The 18,711-nt window shown below is 44.0% G+C and overlaps 1 protein-coding gene across 18 annotated transcripts in view; it reads left to right on the top strand.

Moving 5' to 3' along the window:
* PDE4D (phosphodiesterase 4D) overlaps positions 1-18,711 on the top strand; it is a 1,048,840-nt gene that overhangs the window by 798,025 nt on the left and 232,104 nt on the right. The window lies entirely within an intron of this gene.

Genomic DNA, 18,711 nt, shown 5'->3' with positions numbered 1-18,711 from the left:
GAGTTGGTGATCTGAATGTGGGGGGCCTTACATCAGTCCCTCTGTCATGGACAGATCACTGCTTGCTGAAGTTTAGTCTTACAGCGGCTTTTCCCTTCTGCAAGGGTGGAGGACCTATTACGCTGGCCCGCCCCCAGAGACTAATGGATCCGGATGGTTTCCAAAGGGCTCTGGGGAGTTTTCTGGCTGATAGGGCTGGCGCTCCTGTCGAAACCCTAGTTGAACTGTGGAATACAGAAATGACCCGGGGGGTTGAGATGATTGCTCCTGAGCACCCTCTCCTGTGTAGAGCTCGTACAGCTCCATGGTATACCCCAGAGCTGAGAGCGATGAAGCAATATAGGAGATGGCTTGAGTGCAGATGGAGGCGAACTCCTAGTGGATGCAATTATACACTGGGAAGTGCCTATGGTAAGCTGTATTTAGGGGCAGTGAGGGCAGCAAAAAAACAATATTTTGCTGCCACTATCAAATCATCAATCTGCCACCCAGCGGAGCTCTTCAGAATTGTCTGGGGGCTATTACACTCTGGCCCCAGGGACATGGTAGAACCATCTGAGGCCCGCTGTAATGAATTTGCTAGGCACTTCCAGGATAAAATCTTTAGCATCCGCCAGGACATAGACTCCAGTGTTATACAGTAGGGCCCCTCTTTACAGCACTTCGCTTTACAGCGTTCTGCTAATACAGCGGTTGTGAATTTTAGAAAGGTCCCGCTTTACAGCGCTTGTTCCGCTTTTATGGCATTTTTTTTGCTGCCAGGTGCCATTTTGGTCAATGTAAGTCAATGGGATCCATTTTACAGCGGTTTTTACTTTACAGCGGGGGTCCGGAACTTAACCCGCTGTATGAGCGAGGTCCTACTGTAGCAGGTGAATCAAGCGAGGTATCCAGAGCACAGCCTTGTCCCGATTTCTTGGATGAGTTTCAGTTGGTGCAGCTTGAGGACGTTGACAAGGTGTTTGGACAGGTTCGTGCAACCACTTCTGTGCTGGATCCTTGCCCTTCTTGGCTAATAAAAGCTAGCAGGGATGGAACAGCCGGCTGGGCCAGGGAAGTGATTAATGCCTCTCTGCGAGAGGGGGTGGTCCCTGGCTGCCTGAAAGAGGTAGTAGTGAGACCACTCCTGAAGAGGCCCTCCCTGGACCCAGAAAATCTTAATAACTATAGGCTGGTAGCAAATGTTCCATTCCTGGGCAAGGTCCTGGAACGAGTGGTTGCAGGCCAGCTCCAGACACTCTTGGATGAGACCGATTATCTGGATCCATTTCAGTTGGGTTTCAGGCCTGGTTTTGGCATGGAAACAGCCTTGGTCGCCCTGTATGATGACCTTTGTCGGGAGAGAGACAGAGGGAGTGTGACTCTGTTGGTTCTCCTTGATCTCTCAGCCGCTTGGTATCCTTCTGGGGAGACTGGCTGAGTTGGGAGTGGGAGGTACTGCATTGCGGTGGTTCCACTCCTACTTGGCAGGTCGCCTCCAGAAGGTGGTGCTTGGGGAACATTACTCGGCACCCTGGACTCTCCAGTATGGGTTTCTGCAGGGGTCAGTTCTGTCCCCCATGCTGTTCAACATCTACATGAAACCATTGGGTGCGGTCATCCAGAGCTTTGGAGTGCGTTGCCATCAGTATGCTGATGACACGCAGCTCTATTTCTCCTTTTCATCTTCTTCAGGTGAGGCTGTCAATGTGCTGAACTGGTGCCTGGCTGCGACAATGGACTGGATGAGGGCTAATAAACTGAGACTCAATCCAGACAAGACTGAGATGCTGCTAGTGGGAGGTTCTTCTGACCAGATGGTGGATGTCCAACCTGTTCTGGATGGGGTTGCACTACCCCTGAAGGAGCAGGCTTGTGGCTTGGGGGTTCTCCTAGAACCATCTCTGTCACTTGAGGCTCAGGTAGCCTCGGTGGCACGGAGTGCCTTCTACCAACTTCGGCTGGTGGCCCAACTATGTCCCTATCTGGACAGGGATAACCTGGCTTCAGTTGTCCATGCTCTGGTAACCTCCAAATTAGATTACTGCAATGCACTCTACGTGGGACTGCCTTTGAAGACGGTTCGGAAACTGCAGCTTGTGCAAAATGCATTGGCCAGATTGGTAACAGGGACCAGACGGTCCGAACATATAAAACCGATTCTGGCCCGCTTGCATTGGCTGCGTGTATGTTTCCAAGCTCAATTCAAGGTGCTGGTTTTGACCTATAAAGCCTTACACGGCTTGGGACCACAATACCTGATGGAACGCCTCTCCTGATACGAACCTATTCCTGATACGAACCCATTCAAGATCAAAGGCCCTTCTCCAGGTGCCTACTCCAAGGGAAGCTCGGAGGGTGGCAACAAGGGAGAGGGCCTTCTCAATGGTGGCCCCCAAATTATGGAATGATGTTTTTGACGAGGTGTGCCTGGCGCCGACACTGTTATCTTTTCGGTGCCAGGTCAAGCCTTTCCTCTTCTCCCAGGCATTTTAGCATGTGTTTTAAATTGTTTTAAATTTTAAATTTGTGTTTTAAATTGTTTTTAAAATATGTGTTTTAAATTGTATATTTGTTTGAATGTTTTTGATTGCTGTAAACCACCCAGAGAGCTTCGGCTCTGGGGGGGTATACAAGTGCAGTCAATCAATCAATCAATCAATCAATCAATCAATAGGTTTTCAGTTTTGTGTCAGATTAGCATAGAGGAAGTCAGAGAATGTGGAAAATACTCAACCAAAGGCTAGACGCTTTCTTTTTCTTTGATGGAGTTCCTGCTGCACACTAGCTGGTTAAATAGTAACACTTCTGTGCAAGATAATTTGCATTTCTAATTTAAAGCTAAAAGTTGTATTTCAACTGGCTGAGGAACTTTTGTAAAGCTCAATATGTTTTACAAGTTGAATGTGTACAGCTTCTGATCTGTGAGTTTTAACTGATCGTCATCATATCGGCCATTATGTTGCATTTGCACTTCTATATATCCTGGGGTTTCCTTATACCTACTGATACCCCTCTGTTATGATAATTCCCTTTTGACTACATAAGAATCCTCACTCAAAGAATGAGTTTGCTATTTGTGTATAGGAATATTTTATATTTTTAACCTGGCCTTCCTCTAATGAGCTCAAGGTGGAGTACATGGTGTGTCATTCTCTTCCTCCCTTGGTTCTCACAATAGCCCAGGTTAGGCTGAGAAGCAGTGACGGCTCCAAGGGCATCCAGGAGGCTTTGTGCCTGATCCTACACTTACACATGCAAAATATATGCTGTACTACTGAGCTATGGTCCTCTTCCCAAACTACCCTGAATTGACTGATGTTCTGCAGTTTAAAAAATGTAAGAGACATGCTTCCCCTCTGCTGGGCTAGGCCTATGCCTGAGCACCCTCCCCATATGCCTTGGCCCTATCACAGACTGCCACAGTTTGTGATTATGGGTGTGCTGAACTTGTACTTCCTGCCACATTTTCTTGGGGCAGTCATGCTACCTTATCAGTTTGGAATCCTTGTTCCGGAACCAGACTTAAGGTGGGCCTGTCCTCCGCTTTCCTTTCACAGTGTGACTGTGTAGCTTGTTCCCAGATGCTTTCATAAACCTTCCAGTCCCTGCTCCAGGGCTTTGAAAGGCCTGTGACAAGGCTAGGCCCTCTAGGTGTGGTTGCACTACAGCTCCCAGCCCCCTTGACCAATGACTATGCTGGGCCCAACAACATCTAGAGGGGCACAGGTTCCCCAGCCTGCCCTAGGACAAGGCATTTTGTGTAAGCCTCCTCAGATGAGAATTCTCTTGCATAAATCTGACCTTCTGCTTCAGACGTTCTAGGCAAAGTGACCTAGCAAGAGCGGGGGCTAGCGTAGTCGACTATTTTCTTGGTTCTTACCCTTTGTTAAATAGAATAAAGGAATTTAACGTTTTATCAAGACCAGAGAGTGACCATCTACCAATAAAGGTTACACTGCAGGCCACTCAAAGACGAAGTTACAACCAAAATGAGTCCACCTGTAGGCGCAGGCGCCTAAAATGGTCGCAAGAAATTGGGACAAAAGCCCATCAATTGTTGTCCAGCCAACCCATAACCCAGTTACATCAAATGGCCATAACAAACTCCCAAAACTGTTTAAAGGCGTATGAATTATTATTAACAGAGCTAAGCCCACGAATTGCGGACCTCACAGAGACATCAGCTCCGCCCCAGCCTAGAACCTGGTTTGATAAGAAATGTAGAACCTCCAAAAAACAACTTACTAAGCTAATTAAGATATTTCGCTTAAATAATTCCCCAGATACCTTCCAGCAATTAACAACACGAAGAAGGGCATACAAAGAACTAATAAAACAAAAGAAAATTTCTTTCTATCAGACAAACTGGAGAACTCTAACAAGAGTAACCTGTGAGAAGAACGAAACAGAATTCTGGAGATTCCTCCAGGGAAAGATAACCCCAATAAATCACATTAATATTCCCCCTATAATAAATGATGAATGGGCGGTTCACTTTAGCGCAATTTTTGGAAGTTTCCTCCCCCCAAAACCGGCAAATATCGCCGAGAAGCTGAAGGACCTTCCTCCCTGGCCTCCGGTGACACCGGAAGAAATTAAGAGAGTTAGTATCCCACTTAAAAATAGGCAAAGCACCAGGTGAAGACATCTTACCACCCGAATTTATTATACAAGATCTAGCATGGTGGGCTCCTCTTCTCGCTTCACTTTTTACTTGCATAATCAACACAGGCTTAATTCCACAGGGATGGTTGACCAGCATAGTGGTCCCAATTTTTAAAAAAGGTGACCCAACGATCCCGTCAAACTACCGACCCATAAGCCTATTTGGTAGCAAAAAAGAGATATTTTGCTGATATTATTAAGTCATCACTCTCCCGCCCAGAGGAGCTTTTTAAAATTGTACGAGGGCTTTTACATTCTGGCCCTTGGGACATTATAGATTCATCTGTAGCCCGCTGTGATGAATTTGCCAGGCATTTTCAAGATAAGATCGCTTGCATTCGTCGGGACTTAGACTCCAATATTATAGCAGTTGGTCCTAATGAAGCATCCAGAGCACGGTCTTGTCCCCATTTATTGGATGAGTTCCAGTCGGTGCAGCTCGAGGATGTTGACAAGATCCTTGGACTGGTGCGGGCGACCACGTCTGTTCTGGACCCTTGCCCCTCTTGGCTGGTGAAAGCTAGCAGGTCTGGAACCGCCGACTGGGCCAAGGAGGTAATAAATGCCTCTTTAAGAGAGGGAGTGGTCCCTGACTGCCTAAAAGAGGCGGTGGTGAGACCACTCCTGAAGAAACCCTCCTTGGACCCAGATAATCTGAACAACTATAGACCTGTGGCGAATGTTCTGTTCCTGGGCAAGGTCCTGGAACGGGTGGTTGCCGGCCAGCTCCAGGGGCTCTTGGATGACACTGATTATCTTGATCCATTTCAATCCGGTTTTAGGCCCGGTTTTGGCACCGAAACAGCCTTGGTCGCCCTGTATGATGACCTCTGTCGGGAGAGGGACAGGGGGAGTGTGACTCTGTTGATTCTCCTTGATCTCTCAGCTGCTTTTGATACCATCGACCATGCTATCCTTCTGGGGAGACTCACGGAGTTGGGAGTTGGGGGTACTGCTTGGCAGTGGCTCCGCTCCTACTTGGTGGGTCGTCACCAGAAGGTAGTGCTTGGGGAACACTGCTTGACACCCTGGACTCTCCGTTGTGGAGTCCCGCAGGGATCGGTACTGTCCCCCATGCTTTTCAACATCTACATGCAGCCGCTGGGTACAGTCATCAGGAGTTTTGGGGTGCGTTGTCATCAGTATGCTGATGACACGCAGCTCTATTTCTCCTTTTCATCCTCTTCAGGTGAGGCTGTTAACGTACTAAACCGTTGCCTGACCGCGATAATGGACTGGATGGGGGCTAATAAACTGAAGCTCAATCCAGACAAGACCGAGACGCTGCTGGTGAGTGCCTTCACTGCCCAGATGGAGGATGTTTATCCTGTTCTTGATGGGGTTACACTCCCCTTGAAGGAACAGGTTCGTAGCTTGGGAGTTCTTTTCGATCCTTCCTTGTCTCTCGAGGCCCAGGTGGCCTCGGTGGCACGGAACGCTTTCTACCATCTTCGATTGGTAGCCCAGCTACGTCCCTATCTGGACAGTGATGACCTCTCCTCAGTTGTTCACGCTCTGGTAACTTCTAGGTTGGACTACTGCAATGCGCTCTACGTTGGGCTGCCCTTGAAGATAGTTCGGAAACTACAGTTAGTCCAGAATGCAGCGGCCAGACTATTGACGCGGACCAGATGGTCCGCTCATATAACACCTGTTCTGGCCCATCTGCACTGGCTTCCTATTTGTTTCCGGGCTAAATTCAAAGTGCTGGTTTTGACCTATAAAGCCCTACACGGCATGGGACCGCAATACCTGGTGGAACGCCTCTCCCAATACGAAACTACCCGTACACTGCGCTCGACATCTAAGGCCCTCCTCCGAGTGCCATCACATCGAGAAGCTCGGAGGGCGGTGACTAGATCCAGGGCCTTTTGGTGGTGGCCCCCGAATTGTGGAATAGTCTCCCCGATGAGGTACGCCTGGCGCCGACACTGCTATCTTTTCGGCGCCAGGTGAAAACCTTTTTATACTCCCAGGCATTTTAAAAATTTAAAAAATTTTAAATATTCTTTTTAAAGAAATTGTTTTGTAGTGTATTTTAAAACAGTGTTTCATTGCTGGTATGTTCTGATGTTGTTTGGTTTCTGTTCTTTGTTTGTTTTGCTTTTTGATTTTCATATATTTGTTCTATTCATATATTTTCTTGTTTATCTTCTATGTACACCGCCCAGAGAGCCTTTTTGGCTTAGGGCGGTATATAAATTAAATTAAATAACAAATAATAAAATAATAACATCGAAATTGTTTAGCCGAATGCTCCTTAACAAACTCATGGCTTGGGAACAAACAAATTCAATAATCTGTAAAGAACAAGCCGGGTTTAGGCCACGAATGAGCACAATAGACCAAACATTTATTTTGCAACATCTCATAAGCAAAACTAAAGCCAAAGCGAATCAATCCTTATATATTGCCTTCATAGACTTTGCTGCGGCCTTTGATACAATAGACAGAGACCTTCTCTGGCAAAAATTGTCACAAACAAATATAGATCAAAGGCTGTTATGGCTGATAAGAGCTCTCTATCAATCAAACGTCATACAGGTACGACAAGGGACTAATAGTGTTCTATCATCTAAAATCCCAGTCCATAGGGGAGTTAAACAAGGGTGTTTGCTGGCCCCTTTTTTATTTAATTTTTTTATTAACGATATGGTGGAGACTCTATCATCGCCTGATTTCCCCCTCCCCTCAATTAACACACAAAAAATATCAATGCTTTTGTATGCCGACGATCTTGCTTTATGTTCATTAACAAAAATAGGACTTAAACGAATGATCCTAAAATTGGAAGATTATTGCCACTCCCAGAAGCTAAGAATTAATCAAGCCAAATCTAAAATCATGGTATGCGGCAAATTTAGGAATTCGAAGAATAGCTGGTCAATAAATGGGGTCCCATTGGAACAAGTCTCCAATTTCAAATACCTGGGTATATATTTGTCAAATAGACTCTCCTGGACAACCCAGATTAAGGCTATGTCCTTAACCGGCTCCCGAGCCCTTGGTTTAATGAAAAAAAATTTCTTTACAAAGGGAGGCCAACTTGTCCCCCCAATGTTAAAAATACTAAAAACCAAAATAATACCGAAGATCCTATACGGATCAGAATTATGGGGGGCTACAGCAAAAACTCAATTAGACACTATTCAAAATAGTTTTATGAAACAAGTGTTAGGCCTCCCCCCAGGAACACCGGCTGCCCATCTCAGAGCAGAACTGGGGATTCCCTCAGTCGAGGCACGTATTGACTTGGCTTACCTAAGATATTGGCTCCGAATCCTAAAAACGGAGGATTCAACCCTAGTGAAACATTGCTGGTATGAACAAATGCGAGTGGGAGGTTGGGCAAAGATCTATCAGACAATTCTAACTAAATATAACCTCCCCCTGGAAAAGTTAATGGAATCAAGCAACATTGCGCTCCGTAACTGGATTTTTGATAAGGATGCTGAGCAAGATCGTCTACATATAGAAGGGACTGCTTACTCAATTTGGTTCCCATCTTTCAAACTTAACCATTTTATGTCTAATTATTTAGACGCCCTCGACTCCGCCCCCATCAGAAGAGCTTTTACATCCCTCCGATTCCAAGCTATGCCCACGGCTTATATAGAGGGTAGGTACAGCGGCATACCAGTGGCTCAACGCCAATGTGTCTACGGATGTAAGGCAATAGAAGATTTAGTCCACTACCTACTTTACTGCCCTCTACACGAAAACCCCAGAGGGAAATATTTATCTTTAATTTTAGCCCTTTTAACCTGCTATACAGACGAAGAAAAGGTCAGTTTTCTTTTATGTGATAATAACAATTCAGTGACGCTGGCAGTCGCCAACTTCGCCTTGGCGGCCCAAAAACTGAGGAAAATTTTTGTAAAAGGGCCAATGCCCTGAAATAGTTAACCCATTTATTTTAGCAGGACACTGATTTTAAAAATATTTCTATCTATTGTTCTTTTACTGTACATTTGTAACCTTGCACATGGCCTATGGCTTAGTCTGCAATAAAGTTTGTTGTTGTTGTTCTAGGCAAAGTGAGAATGGCAGTGCCATTGGCTTGGAAAGCCCTTTTTTTGCTGGTTGTGGAGTCTGGGCAATTGCCTGATGCCCTCAGTGTCTCAGTTTACCTATCCCTCAACAGTTGTTTTCTGAGGACCTCATCAGTTTGAGCTAGCCACCTGTTGGCTTCGCTTGCTCCCATTCATCACCCTTAATTTCAGGCCCCATTGGTTACACCTTATATTTAAAACAGTGTCATGCCAGTTTAAACAGTCGTTCCTATTCCCCTCACACAGCTATAATTTCCAGTTTCCTGGGAAAAGGAATTGATTATTAAACCACTCTGGGAACTGTAGCTGTGTGAGAGGAATGAGGTCGCCTAACAACTCTCAGCACCCTTCACAACCCAGGATTCTTTGGGGAAAGCCCAGGCTGTTTAAAGTAGCATTGTAGTGCTTTCAGTGTATATTGCAGATGGGTGGCCAGAAGAGTAATTCCTTTGCAATAGCTACTCTTAGAAGATGCTGGTGGCAACATCTCACTACAGAAAACTCAACTCAACATTATTTTCCAAACTTTTTTTAAAAAAAAATGGAAATAAAAAAAAGAAAGATCTGGAGCAACCGTTAAATCCCAGAGATGTATGTAATATGTTGCATGTGTCGTTAACAATTCAAACTGGCATAACCTCTGTCTAGCTCATTAACTTGGGTTTTGATTGGCTGTCCTCTCTGTCTGGCTTTGTAACCTATCCAGGGTCATGTTCTCAGGGCCTTACTCAAGCAATACTCTCCCGCACTTCAGAAAGACTGTTTTTGGCAAAGTGTAGAGGATAGAAATAAGGTCTGAGCAATCCCCCAGACAAAAATTCCATACATACCGGTTGTGATGGGAAAAGAACATCATTCTTTCTGTCAAGCTTAATTAAACACTCTGAAGTTCCTTGGTTGGATTATGGAGTGTCCATTTTTCATAGGAAAAGAGTAGGACAGAAGTCTTAATTCATCCTTTCCCAACCTGGTGCCCTCCAGATGATGTTCAGCTCTTGAGTCCCATGAGCCCCAGACAGAATAGCCAGTAGTCAGGGATGATGGGAGTTGTAGTCCAACTTCATTTGAATGGCACTAGATTTGGGAAGGCTGTCTTAGTTGTTGGATCCTATGGGCTTTTACCAATTAATCAGTTATTTTATACATTTGCATGTGGGTAAAAACAATTGTTCTGAATCAAGAAGTTGTTTCCTTTTTTTCAGAGCAGTGGTGAACTTTTTTCTTCACAGACCATTTGAATATTGCTGATGGTCTTGGCGGACTACTTAATTATCTTTTTGCCTGTTGCAGCAATTGCAGTGCACTGTGCTCGGTGCTGTATGATTTTCAGCTACATTTTATTGCTTCTTTTATTTCTTATATTGCAATTTATTGTATTACAATTTGCATTCCATATAATTCAACTTGTAATACAATATATGAAATAAGAGAAGCAATAAAAATACAATTACACATCAATATGATGCGGACATGCTGTGGACCACCTGAATGAAGCTCAGGGACCACTGGTGGTCTACAGACCACAGTTTGGGGACCCTTGTTTTAGATGATAGATGCATATGTCACAGCAGACATCATCTCGGAAAGAAGCATTCCCTCCTGTATGAGAGAAAACAGGGCATGCCTCTTAAGATGATGCCTACAGTTTTTATAATAAACTTGTTAAACAGTAGGGTATAAATCACTCTAACAAATAACTCTGTGTGTGTGTGTGTGTGTGTGTGTGTGTGTGTGTGTGTGTGTGTGTGTTAATCAGGTGAGCTTTTTGAAGTTGGTGGCCTAAGGAGTTCTGTGACTGGGAATCCTTTGGCTCCACGTTCCATCAGCAGTAGCTCCACTCTATCCAAAGCATTCCCAACTTGAGCAGAAAGTGGGGGACCCCAAAAATATGGTGGGAGGTTAGGAGCAATTTTTACCCTATATAGAATTACTTCTGCTAGGTCTTGTCCTGGTGCAGATTTCTGCCAGGTTTGTGGGCATGTCTGTGAAATGAGAGGATATTCAGCATAGACATGCTCCTTCCCCATGCTGTCCATTCCCTGTCCACAACTACACCCCCTTTTGGGAAATATGTGGCCAAACATCTGCTGGTGGCTTAACCAGGTGAGCACATAGAAGCATTTCCATAGGAGTAATTTGGGGAGGAGGTGGTGGATCTGCATTTTGTGGGCCTTCAGTCTCATTCTAATGTCCCTCAGGCAATGAACCAGTCAGTTTAGTATTGCACCCTGGAAGTTAATCAATTAATTTGCCAAATAAGTCATTTTATACATTGTAGACCAAGAAAATATATTTAGAGTTGTATCCAATGCTGCCAAGTAGAATTCCATTCATGCAAAATAACTTCCTCTTCCTCTCCTCACTTCACACACCCCTCCCCAAAACTGCTCCCTGCAGTGCGAGGGGCTGCAGAACAGAGGAAAGGGAAGTTCTCTTGCACAAGTGGAATGGTAGCACTGGATACAGCCCTTAGCCCTGAAACCTCAGGCTGCATACCTACCATATCTTTAAAACATATGCTTTCCCCAAAGAATCGTGGGAAATGTACTTTGGTAACAGTGCGGGGAATTGTAGCTCTGTGAGAGGTAAACTGTAGTTCCCATGATACTATATGAAAGAAGGATCTTGGAATTGCTGTTGATCACAAGCTGAATATGAGCCAACAGTTCAGCATGGCTGCAAAAAAGGCAAATGCTATTTTAGGCTGAAAACGGAGGCACATGATGCTAGTCAACCCCACCCCTTTTTACTTTAAAACCTGGTGGGATCAGCTTGAGTGCTTTTAAAAAAAATCTCTTCAAAGAGATTTCACAACTGATTGGCAGATCAACCTGTTCCTCCTCCAGGTGTGGCCAATGGAAATGTTTGCTGTGGGCGACTAGTGTGCTCACAGCCTGAGATTCATTTTGGAGCAAATATGCATAGGATTGTGCTGGACAATGTATTAGGAACATCGGAAGTTGCCTTATACTGAGTCAGACCATTGGTCCATCTAGCCCAGTATTGTCTATACTGACTGGCAGCAGCTCTCCAGGATTTCAAGCATGGTTCTTTCCTAGCGCTACCTGACAAAGGCGGGGCTTGAACCTGAGGCCTTCTGCATGCAAAACAGATGCTCTTCCGCTGAGCTATGGTCTTTCCCCATGTTTTTCCATAATTTCTATTTTCCATTTTTAATTTTCCCAAAATTAGAATAGTTTTAAAGAATTAATCTTTGCAGTCCTGAGGAGGGAAAGCAAAATATGAAAACCCCCCCCGGCCAAAAAAGGCTATGTTGGTCTTTTAAAGTCCCCAGGAGAAGAATTAACATCATATTCAAGCCATAAGGAGGAGGAGATGTGCCAACTCTCTGTTTGTGTATGTCAGGCCAAATTGCTCTGAGTCAGCTGTCATAGTCGTCCTTTACACAAACATAGCTCTCACGTGCTATGTGATGGGTGTTCCTTCAGCATTCTTTGTGCAATTAACTTAGGATATCCTTGTGGAACACCAACTTTGCATAACAAAGGCTTAAATGAAGAAGTGCAGAAGCACTGCCACCTCAGAATGTTATGATCTCTGTGTTCATTGATTCCATGCTATTAAGACAATTCTGTGATTAAAATATAGTACTGTAAGGTGGCAGTCCTATGTTCTCCCATCCACCTTGGGGTAAGTCCCATGGACCTCAGTTATCATGATCAAATACAAACTGAAGTTCATGGACCATTTAACTCTACTGAATTGTGGCATGTAGGGCTAACTTCCAAGTAAATCTATACATATTTGCACTGCATGAAAGTTATAATGGCATGTCAGGTTCTTTGGGCCACGCTGTATTAGTCCTGTCTCTCCACGGACCTCCGATATAGAGGGGCTGCACCTTAATCGTCCTTTCCATCTTTTTTTCTGCCACTACCAGAGTCAGTGGATGAGCCTGTTAATATGCCACATCACCCAGCCTTTTAAAGAGGTGCTACAAACCATGTGCATACTTCCAGAAATCTCTCAAACTCATACAAGGTATGCATGGTCCCTGAGAGGCATCTGTTGTAATTGCACTGCGACTTGATGGTCTTCTGAACCTCCCTGGTCACCTTCCTGCTTCTTAATTCCTGTTATGGCGCTGATGGCTATGGCCACCATACCTCTTGCCTGTTGTTGATGGGGTGAACAAGGGTTCCTTTGCTGTTATCCCTTGTCTCCACTGCCCCTGGGTTGAGGGATTTTATCCTGGGGCTAGGATGCCAGAGACATATTTATTTATGCATAATGACTGATTAAATGAAAATGATAACAACAAAAGTTTTAATGAAGTGAAATAATAGTTTGCGTAGTTTAGCAAGTGGTGGTATTTGGCACTCCAGAAGAAAGTAGTCAGCTACTTAGTCCCCTTGGCAATGAATCTGAAGTGCTTAAGGCTGCAATTCTACACTCACTAATCTGGGTGGGAGCTCCACTGAACTCCATGGGACTTACTTTTAAGTAAGGATGTATACCATTGTAAAGTCTCATTGACTTTGGTAGGATTTATTTGTGACCAATACTATCTGGATCACATCTCTTGCCTTTAAAACCTTTGTGTCTGTTAGAATTAGAAACTTAGAATTGGGGGTGCGGAGTAAGGAAAGAATACATCATTGCATCCTTATTGAATTCTTTATGCTTGTTGTGTTCTCTAGTATTAGACAATCCTGGATGGTTACCCATTAATTGCAGCGTATAAGCAAGCAATGGTTTACTAAACAATGACATAGCTACTGTCTCACGCATTGATTTTTCAAGGGCCTTGAATGTGGAATCCAGACATACTTAACTACTTCGCCTATTCATCTCCTTTAAAAGGGAAAATGTTCCCCATTAAAATGGGTTCCTATGGTAACGGCAAAGTGATGTGGTAACAACTGTTTGTGTACACTTCCCCCCCCCAAAGTCTCTGCTTAGCTTATGTTCTGCAGAGAAGTGTTTATGTGTTTCAAGCTTCTGACCAGTAGAACTACTGTTAGGCATTAAAGGTCCCTAAAACCTGACACACGTACCCCTCTCCAGGCCTGTTGAACTGAAGCCCCTTGATCAAAAACTAAATATGGGAATTTCAGTTGAAGGCTTTGGATTTTCTAATGGTTTTACAAACTCAGGTTGAATAGCTCCTCATTCGTATACTATAATTCTGTCCTCTTTTCCACATCATCCAAAAATATAAAGTTTCACTATTTATTTATTTTTTGGATTTCATGTACCCAGAAGTGGAGACTCACATGAAACCAGCTCCCAAGAAGAAAGACTGTTCTCAGAAGTAGAGCACATGCCTTGCATGCAAGAGGTCCTTGGTTCAATCCCTAGTATCTCCAGGTAGGGCTGGGAAAGGCTCCTGTCTGAAACCCACAGAGCTATGACAGACGAATTTATGTTGAGGTCATTACTGGACGCCTTTGGAGGATACACGGATAGCTGCTGGAGACAGGGCCTTCTTAGTGGTGGTACTAATGTCCGTCACAGGGAGGCTCACAACCCATATCTTTCTCACCTTTTCTCCATCTGAGACAACATCCCTGGGGGGGTGCTGGGGGGAGAGGAGCAGGAAAAGATGTCACCTTCCACTTCTTCTGTTGGCATTGCTCTCGATTCAGCCATTTAAACTTTAGCAGATTAGGCTGCCTCTATAGACTGAAATACTTTATGATTAAATCTAATATTTGGGGACAAGTTATTGTCACCACTAAACCACGGTGCTATGAAGTTGATGAACAAATGGTACCCTGACATCAAGAGCATGCAAGAGTTTTCAGTGCTGACCTTTAATATATAAATGTGCAGACATTAGGAATGAAAATGTCTTAGCAGTTCATCTAGTACCCTCATGGTGGCATGCTACAAGGCTATTAAAGTGTTTCCATAGCACAATTATCACCAAGGAGGACTCTGCCACCTCACCTCCTGCCTGAGGCTCTAGATAAATGTTTATGTTTCTAGTCTATGGATGTAACAATAATAATAATAATAATAATAAACTTTATTTCTACCCCGCCCTTTTTCCAATAGGACTCAGAGCGACTTACAACTAAAAACAACACCATTAAAACATACAGAAATATACAATTAAAATAGAATTAAACTATGAGAAAAATTAAAAACCATAAAACATATGTTAAAAACAGCGGACAATTTAAAATAATAAAATCATATACTGTAGACACCAATCCTATGACATTTAATCTTGGTTGTTCTCTATCCCAAATGCCCGTTGAAATAAAACAGTCTTTACTTGTCGCCGGAAAGATGGCAAGGAGGGAGCTAATCGCACCTCACTCGGAAGGGAGTTCCATAGCCTAGGGGCAGCCACCGAAAAGGCCCTATCTCGTGTCCGCATCATATGTTCTTGCAAAGGTGTGGGGAGCACAAGAAGGGCCTCACCTGAAGATCTCAAATCCCGGACAGGTTCATGTAGGGAGATATGATGGCAATGTATTTTGTTCCACTCTGTATTCGTCACATGCAGCACTGTTTCTGTTCTACTGCGGTTCATCATTTGCCAAAACCTATGTTATTCATCTAGCTATCCACTGTGTCAAAATTAAATAACGTACATAATTTATGTAATTAACTACATAAATTATGTTGTCATTATGTTATTCCACCCACATTCATTTCAATACAAAAGAAAATGCAGTGGAAATTGGTGGTGGTGGGGAAGGTAATCAATTACATACCATTTGCAGACTGAGAGCAACAACAAAAGTGAATACCAATCATATTTCCTGGATTGATTTCTGTTCTACATATGGGACAAATAAGTAAACATCGGCAACTTTCACTTTCATTTCTGTCTCTGTTGGGATGCTCTGACAACCCTATTATAGTATAATGTATTCCTAATGTTCAGGGTTAAGTTTTACTCCATGTGATAGCATTTGAGAATGTGGCTGAATCACTGATTCCCAAGTGATGTCACAGAAAGGTCTGAAGTGTACCGTGGAGAAATAAGCCACCAGCTTGGCATCATCCAGTACTCTTTGCCCTTCGAAATGGGCTCTCTCTTTATCCTCTATTCTCTGCCAATACATGAGCAGTAACACCACCCTCAGTTGGGGAGTATGGATGTACCAGAATGCTGTGACCTAAAGCACAGCTGATATAGCAGAAAGGTCCTCTGAAGCATCACTATTGCTCTGAAAGCAGGATCCTATTCCTGACATCCTGGAAACTGATATATGTCTTTCTGTGTACTTCCAATTTTAATAACAGCGACAATGACAATCATATAACAAAACACATGTGTTAGATCCAGAGTTCCTATGAGTGGAACTCTGCACACAGGATGTGCCATCTAAAGGAAGAGAGAGACAGGTGATTTTGAAGTGCCTCCTTCCCCCAGTCCCCTTGTGTCTCCTGAAAAGCCGCTCTGGAGTGTTGCATGGCCCTTAAGAACAGAATGGAAAGTGGTGCTGGAGGCTGCAGGAGGATGGGAAAATCTGCACAAATTACCTCCCCCTCTAGTAGATCCCAGTCCAGGATCTGTTTGTGGAAAAGCATCTCTTGATGCCCAGTGTGTGAAAAAATTAGGACTAAGGTTTTTTTTAAATTTGCTTACTATTTGTTCGTTCAACCTTATTCTTAAATTTCTGTGTTGCCTCATCTGTGAAAATAATAATCCACTTAAACCTCATGTACATTGTTTTTGATTTTTTGGAAGTTATAATTAATCTTTGAAAGTAAAGTGTTTTTTTTTTTAAAAAGAAAAAGTTACTTCAAGTCCACTGTGTATTGTAGTAGCTGCTTCTCATTGTGGTTGAGAAAATGTAAAGGTCCAAAGATTAACAAGCTACTGATCGTCTTGCATCAGCATGCTTTTTCAACTGCAAAGTGGCAGGAATAAGTCATCTAGGATCTATGTTATCTTCTGGAGAAAAGTGTAATAATAGTAATAAATTGGTGGATATCTGAATCGCCAAAAAAGAAATGGCTGGGAGATAAATTTTCCACTGCAGAGGCTTGATTTGTTGTTGGACTTCAGTTCCTCTACGGCTCCAGCCATGATTAATGGTCAAGCATGATGGGAGTTGTAGTCCAGCAACATCTGGAGGGCACCATGTTGGCTACCCTTGCAAATAATTGTTTGTGTGCCATAGGAATCTGACCTCAATTTCTGTCTAATGAAAAGGGGGGGGGGGAGAAGATGCAGTTTGGTGCCTTTCCATTGTATAATAAAAGAATGTTATCATAGAGGCATGCATGAGGGAGCTGAAAGCAATGATATATAGTCCTTGAGTGTCTGGAAAGGCTGGCAGAAAAGGAAAGAAATAAAAGCTTACATATGCAGAAATCACTGGGTGCAGAACAGGAGGACTATAAGGATGCTTCCACAGTAGGCATTTAGTGTGATACTACCATGCTTTGTTCACTCACTTTTTACTGGATATCCAGTTTTACACTATTATCCATTCACTGTCATCCTGTATTTTTCCTACAATTCTTCTGTCTTTTCTCAGCCTGCAGAAAGTCTGACTTTTTTCAGAATAACGGAAGAGTAGCACACAGGTGCACTACTCCACAGGGACGGATGCCTTTGGTGTTACTCTTGTCTTTTCAAGGGGGTGAGGTTTGGGCACAGCCAAAAATGTATCAGGCAGGAGAACCTATCACAGCTGAGCTCAGCACACATTCACCATTTTAACCAGTAAGAGCCAGTGCAGGTGGAACACCATTGCTCTTCGGGCTTTTGAATATGGCAGGTCGCTGCCGCTGACCAAGGGACAGTGCCGGGAGCTCGGTGCACAGTGGCACATGGTGTCAGGACTGTTGGATTGGCTCTGCCACCTCATGCCAAGCTCCCTGTGCCTTGCCCCTCCCCTCCCCCTCTTCCTTTTGGTCAGCGGCAGTGACCCGCCATGTTCAGAAGCTGGAAGAGCAGCAATGCCGCACCTGCAGCACCTCACTGGTGACTACTGATTTCAACACCCCATTTAATTCAGTGCTAAAAGGTGTTAGGGCTAATTTTGAAAGTACACACAAAATATTAGCAAGATACTACTCCAGTGAAAAAGTGTTATAGTGCTGTAACATGATGGAAATGGAAATGGACTGCCTTCAAGTCAATCCCGACTTGTGGCGACCCTATGAACATGGTTTTCATGGTAAGCAGTATTCAGGGGTGGTTTACCATTGCCTCCCTCTGAGGCTGAGAGGCAGTGACTGGCCCAAGGTCACCCAGGGAGCTTCATGGCTGTGTGGGGATTCAAACCCAGGTCTCAGTCCAACACTCTAACCATTACGCCACACTGGCTCTCCTATAACATCTATAATGCTGTTTTTTAAAAAAAAGATTAAAAAAGTTTGTGATCACCACTGTTTTGGCAAGATGGCTAATGGTGGAGACCAGAAAGTTGTTGTTTTTTTAAAAGAAATCTTTAAAAAATGTATCTTTGTAGTTACATGCAGTAGTGTTACAGAATAAGCCTATAATGAGATTTTTTAAAAAACAAAGATTTCCTGGATCCCATGGGCTGTAGATGGGAAGAGTTGTAGCTCAGCTGTAGAGTCTCTGCTTTGCATTCAGCAAATCCCAGAGTGAATCCCTGGCATCTCCAGGTTAGGGCTAGAAACGACTCTTGGTTTGAAGTCCTGGAGAGCTGCCGACAGTGAATGTACCAAGTACAGGGCTAGATGAACCAATGACCTGACTTGGTGTAAGGCCGTTCCTTATGCTCCCTTTTTTGGGGGTCAGGGCCATAGCTCAGTGTGGGGAAGGGCAGTAACTCAGTGACACAGCACCTGCTTTGCACGAAGAAGAGCCCTGGTTCAATCCCCAGTGTTTCTGGGGGAAGGCTCCTGTCTGACATCCTGGAGAGCCATTGCCAGCCAGGGGAGACAATACTGAGCTTAGCTGGACCAATGGTCTGACTCTGTATAAGGCAGCTTTATATGTTCGCATGATCCCTCTGACGGCAATCCACCAATATGCCAGAAGGTGAAGCACATTGACTTCACCATGTGGAAAACATCCCATTGACACCAGCTGTGTTGTTCTCGTTTA

This window comes from Rhineura floridana, chromosome 1, assembly GCF_030035675.1.
Source record: "Rhineura floridana isolate rRhiFlo1 chromosome 1, rRhiFlo1.hap2, whole genome shotgun sequence".
NCBI lineage: Eukaryota > Metazoa > Chordata > Lepidosauria > Squamata > Rhineuridae > Rhineura > Rhineura floridana.
This window is presented reverse-complemented; position numbering and strand designations above follow the sequence as displayed.